Source organism: Rhinopithecus bieti, unplaced genomic scaffold (assembly GCF_001698545.2).
Source record: "Rhinopithecus bieti isolate Rb0 unplaced genomic scaffold, ASM169854v2 scaffold_28055, whole genome shotgun sequence".
Taxonomy (NCBI): Eukaryota; Metazoa; Chordata; class Mammalia; order Primates; family Cercopithecidae; genus Rhinopithecus; species Rhinopithecus bieti.
This window is the reverse complement of record NW_016812914.1, coordinates 911,953-917,758: the sequence shown is the minus strand read 5'-3', so window position 1 is coordinate 917,758 and position 5,806 is coordinate 911,953.

Sequence of the window (5,806 nt, the reverse complement as noted above, 5' to 3'; positions counted from 1 at the left end):
GGGCGGGAGCGGGGGCCCTTTCCTGGGCCGGGGGCGCGCGGGGGCTAGGCGCAGACGGTCCTGGCGCCCCGCACAAAAGATGACAGCGTGGGTGGCCCCGGCTGGGCCCTTTTATCGCCCAGGACAACCCTCAGCCTATTATTATTATTATTATTTAAAGAAAGCAAGAAAAAGAAAAAAGACCCCAGTACCTGGGTAACCCCCGCCTGCGTTTCTGGTCCTTTGGGCGCCAGAGGGGCTAAGGGGAAGCTCTCCAGCTGGACACTCAGGGATGCCCCTTAAATGCCTATCATTGCTCCTGCGCTGCCCCCACCCCCGGTCAACCTGCTGTGCCTTGGTGGCTTCCAAACTTGCCCCCTGTACGTACCCGAAACCCCACCCCTCCATAAACATATGCAATCTGGATTTTAGAAAAAAAACGTCTTGCTATGCAACGGCAGCCTCCACGAGTCTCCCCGTCCCTCCCCCTTCCAGCCTGATCGCCATCTCGAACGAAGCCCCTGCTCTAGAGAAAGGAATTGAGGAGTTGCTTCTGCCGAGACCCCTTTTCTGTGTTCCCCGTGGACATCCCCGTGGGAGCTGGGGACGGACTCGCTCTGAAATCTGCTTGACTTGGGGTCTGCCAGGGCCCAGGTCTGCGCTCAGTGGTGGCCTTGACAATCAGACAGGACCAGGTCTCTGTCCACCTGGGCACGGTGGGAGGTTTTTTAGAGGCATGTTTTCCGCCCCTGGGGGCAGTGGAGGCATGGACTGCTTTTGGGTGCATCCCATCTGTTTGCTTGGGGGAGGATGCTTGTGTTTTAATAATTCAGCAGCACCTTGTGGGGAAGTGTTCCCTGAGTTGTGAAACTAGTGAGAAGGTGGTTCAGCTCCGTGGAGCCCAGTGATCATGTCATATGTGAAGAGCGTCTTTTTCCATGTGTTTCTGGCTGGGGCATGTATTCAGCAAGTTGCTTTGGGTCCCACCGGGTGCCTGCACTGTCTTGGGATCTCTGGATACTGGGCTGCATTCAAGGGATCGGTGCCCTGCCCCACCCCTCTGCCTCAATGGCCATTTATCAGAATCTCCCCGGGCTGGAGAATGCTCCTAAAAACAGCACCAGTCCTAAAGCAGGCTCATTAGACGACTCCTATGGGCTTTTATCACTGCCGTTCGAGAGCTAATGACTCCCCTAATTCCCCAATAATAGCTTCCTTATGAGCCACCAGGAGGGTTTGTCAACACACGGGGTCAGCCTTCTCTTGCAGCCCCTGCTGACGCAGTGGGCAGCCTCTCTCCTCTTTGCAGTTTATGTTTGGAAACCCTGAAGGTCGGAGTGTAAAGCCGTGGTAGAGTCAACTTCTGTCTGAGCCGAGGATTTCTGGGACTTGCCAGCCTCGTCTCCGTGTGTCTGATTGGACACCTGGCAGGTCTCGGCGCTCCCCCTCCTTGAGCCGGCAACACCAGGACGGGTCACACCGTCCTGGCCTAGAGGAGGTCACCGCTGGGGAGGAAAAGGGGGTGACGGAGATTCTGCCGCACAGATGGGTGTTTGTGTGCAGGCTGTTTTGGTGGAAGCGTGTACTGTGTCAGGAGCTGCGGGTGCCTGCCTGTGCACGTGTGTGTTTAGTTGCTGAGACTTGAAATATATATGTGGTGGTAACAGTCGGTTTCCTCGCATTTTCTAACCCTTTCCTCTTTGGGGAGGGAGCTGCTAACAAGATGTTAACTACTGGTGCTTAAAGGTATAACTGATCAGCCACCGCACAGCACCCCGCCTGGCCTTTGTTGTACTTTTCTGTCTCGTGGAAGAGACCCTTCCTCAGCCTCCGGCCCCGTCTTCAGTCCCTGTCCGTCCTGCAGGAGCCCTCTGGGGTGGTCAGGGGTCGCCGCCTGTGTCCTTCTTTCCCACCTGACCACTCTGCCTGTGCTTTAATTCCTAATTGCTCTGTCTCCTCTGCTGGTTTCCTGCCCCTGTTTGTCCTATGCCCCACCCACTCCCCGATGAGCTGGGGAGGAGCCTCAGCTCCAGGGAAGCCATCTGTCCTCGGTTCCATCTGACACCTGTGGGGACGGGCCTTGCGGTCATGCGTTCACCTGGTCTGGGACTGCTGGGTTTTGAGTGCCGAGTGCCATGCCGGGACAGGTTGGGAGGAGTCCCTGGCTCCTGTGGGTTTAGAGTGTGGTGGGGGAAAGGGTGAGCTGGCTGCCCAGGGCCTGGTCACAGCTGGAATGGTGGTGTGCAGTCCGCTGCCCTCGGGCCCAGCTCGGGGAGCAGGCAGGACGAGGCAAGGCTGTTGAGGGCCTGAGGTGCATTTGTAGGTGGCTTTGTTCCCTGGATCAGGGAGCGGAATTGGGAGTTCAGAGCTGGGTGACCTTGAGCCAGTCACTTGCTCAGTAACAAAGCAGGTCAGGGGGCACCAAACCTTTCTGAGCCCACTGGACGGGAGGGGATGGAGAGCAGATGAATGGGGTGGGGGCTGGCGGGGACTCCGCAAGCCTACGCTGGTCACCACCATGACAGATCGGCCGTCCTCATCCACAGCTTCATGCTGGGCTCCTGGCTCAGTTCCAGGGACCTGCCATGAGGCAGCTTGATGGGGCCTTCAGATGCCACAGCGCTCCCCCTTCCTGCCCCAGGAGCCTCTGCTCCTGGCTTAGGATACCGGACAGGAGAGCAGGGTCCCAGCCTGGGCTCCGTTCTCATCTGGTGGTCTTGGCGACATCTCTGGGTCTCTGCCCTCGGTCCCATGCCCCACACAGGCTTCAGAGTTGGAGAGACCTGGATTCAGATTCCTCCTCTGAGGCGGTCACTTCCCCTCTCTGGGCCTTGCTTTCTTCATCTGTAAAATGGGTGTATTGGGAACACCTCCCTCCCAGGTGGTTGTGAGGATCAAAGTGGGTAAAAGACACTGAAGCTTGCAGGGCGCCAGGAGCTCTGAGTTCAGAGCCGGTTTATTACATGGCAGGACCCTGCTGCCCCATTGGGGTCTCCCCACCTCTGCCCTGTCCACGTTCTGGGCTGGGACATTCTGTGGTGGGGCTGTCCTGGGCACTGTAGGGTGGGTGTGGGCAATATCCATGACCACCACCCACCAGATACTAGTAGCACAGTGTTCCCTAAGCTGTAGCAACCAAAAATGCCCCCTGGAAAGCACTGTCACCCCCCCCAGTGAGAACCTTGGACTTGGCCTTCAGCCCTGCAGCAGCTCACGGTGTGCTGTGACTGTGATGGGCCTCAGCTCCCTTTCTCTCCTCCCCACTCACCCTTTAGCAGTGAGTGACTCCTATTTGCAAACTGTGTCCCGGCCACACTCCTCACCTGGTTGTTCAGGTTCTCCGCGACTGTCTTTCTGCCCTTCCAGGGTGGCAGCTTCCACCTGAGAGGAGAGGAGTCCCCCACAGGGTCCCCGCACTCCGTGCATCTGGCCTCTGAGCTCTGGCAGGTCCTTGCCCAGGCTTGCTTGGCTGCCCCCAGAGGTGGTACTTCCATACCCTCCCAGTCACCATAGCCCTGACCTGTCGATTTGCCGGACGGTTTTCTTTAAATCCATTTTAAAATGATGCACCTCTTTGATCTTGGCCTCTTCCTGAACAGTAATGTCCCCAAAGTTGTGGGACCTTAATGTACTAGTTGCACATACTTTTATGTATGTATGTATGTATGCCTGTATGCATGTATGTATGTTCGCATGCATGTATGTATGTGTGTATGTATGTATGTATTTTGAGACAGAATCTCGCTCTGTCACCCAGGCTGGAGTGCAGTGGCTCAATCTTAGCTCACTGCAAGCTCCGCCTCCCGGGTTCAAGTGATTCTCCAGCCTCAGCCTCCCCAGTAGCTGGGATTACAGGCGCCTGCCACCATGCCCGGCTAACTTTTGTATTTTTAGTAGACACAGGATTTCACCATGTTGGCCAGGCTGGTCTCAAACTCCTGACCTCCAGTGATCCGCCTGCTTCAGCCTCCCAAAGTGCTGGGACTACAGGTGTGAGCTACTATGCTTGGCCAAGTTGCACATACTTTTACTAACCGTGTTCAAATGAGCTTAACCTCTATATTTGAAAAAAGGAAATGTGTATCTTCCCAAATATTGAAGCGGGAGTGGATTGACAAATTGATGTTTTTTGGTTTTTGGATGAATTGATTTTCAAGCTCACTCCCTGCGTGACTTGGCCTGTTCTAGGATGCTGGGCTTGATTAGATCTGGGTCCGTCCATTGCCTGCTGCTCCCTGGAGGAGCTTGGAAAATGGCCTTCCCTGTGGGGGCGGGAAACATGGGAAGTCTCTACCTCCTGCTTAGTTTTGCTGTGAACCTAAAACTGCTCTCTAAAACAAAGTATGTTAAAAACAAAATAACTGGCTGGGTGTGGTGGCTCACACCTATAATCCCAGCACTTTGGGAGGCTGAGGCGGGCAGATCACGTGAGGTCAGGAGTTCGAGACCAGCCTGGCCAACATGGTGAAACCTCGTCTCTACAAAAATAAAAAAATTAACTGGGCATGGCGGTACACACCTGTAGTCCCCAGCTACTTGGGAGGCTGAGACAGGAGAATTATGCCAAGATCCTCCACTACACTCCAGCCTGGGTGACAGGGCAAGACTCCGTCTCAAAATAAATAAATAAATAAATAAATAAATAAATAAATAAAATAAAATAAATGGCCAGGTGCGGTGGCTCACACCTGTTATCCCAGCACTTTGGGAGGCCAAGGCGGGACGATCACCTGAGGTCAGGAGTATTGAGCCAGCCTGGCAACATGGTGTGAAATCCCATCTCTACAAAATACAAAATCAGCTGGGCGTGGTGGTGGGCGCCTGTAGTCCCAGCTACTTGGGATGTGGGGGCACGAGAATCTCTGGAACCTGGGAGGCAGAGGCTGCAGTGAGCCGAGATCACACCACTGCACTCCAGTCTGGGAGACAGAGTGAGACTCTGTCTCAAAAAAAGAAAAAAAAAAAAAGGTAGTCAAAGGAGTAAAAACCAAAACAAACAAAAGATCTTCCCCTGCTCAGAACCTTCCAGTGGCTTCCTATTGCCCTTGGGAAAAATTCCAGACCCTTTCACGTGGCCCCTTCTCTCTGTCATCTGTGGCCTTGTCCTTCCTTTCCTCCTGCTCTCCCTCCTGTGCCTGCCCCTTTCCTGGCACAGCCGCCTTCTCTGCCCGCCCTTCCCTTCCCCAGGACCTGTGCACTTGCTGTGCCCACTGCCTGGGGCTCTTTCCACCCAGCAGGCTCCTTGTCACTCCAGTCACCTCCCTTCCCTCCTTCTCCTTCTTTGCATGTCACATGATCAGAGCTGGGTATTAATCTGTTTGTGTATCTGTTTGTCTCATCTACTAGGGCAGGGGGTTTTTCTGAAAGGGCCAGAGAGTAAATATTTTCGGCTTTGTAAGCCAGAGGTCATCTCTGTCCAGACCGCTCTACCTTGCTGTTGTAGCAAGAAAGCTCCTGTGGGCAAGTGTGCCTGTGTTTCAATAAAACTTTATTTATGGACACAAACGTGAATTCCATGCAATTTTTACGTTATAAGACATTTTTCTTCGTTTGCTTTTTTTTTTTGCAACCACTAGAAGATGTCAAAACCATTCTTAGACTGCAGGCTGTACAAAAACAGGTGGCAGGCAGGATTGAACCTGTGGGTTGCAGTTTGCAAATACCTGGCTAGGGTGTGAGTGTCACACTGTGGAAAGCTATGGAAACAACGTCAGCCTTGCGACCCCCTAGGGTGTAGGGCAGCTCCTGGGACATGTTAGGTGTTCAGTGGACATTCCTTGTTGAATGAATGAATTTTTTTTTTTTTTTGAGACAGAGTTTTGCTCTG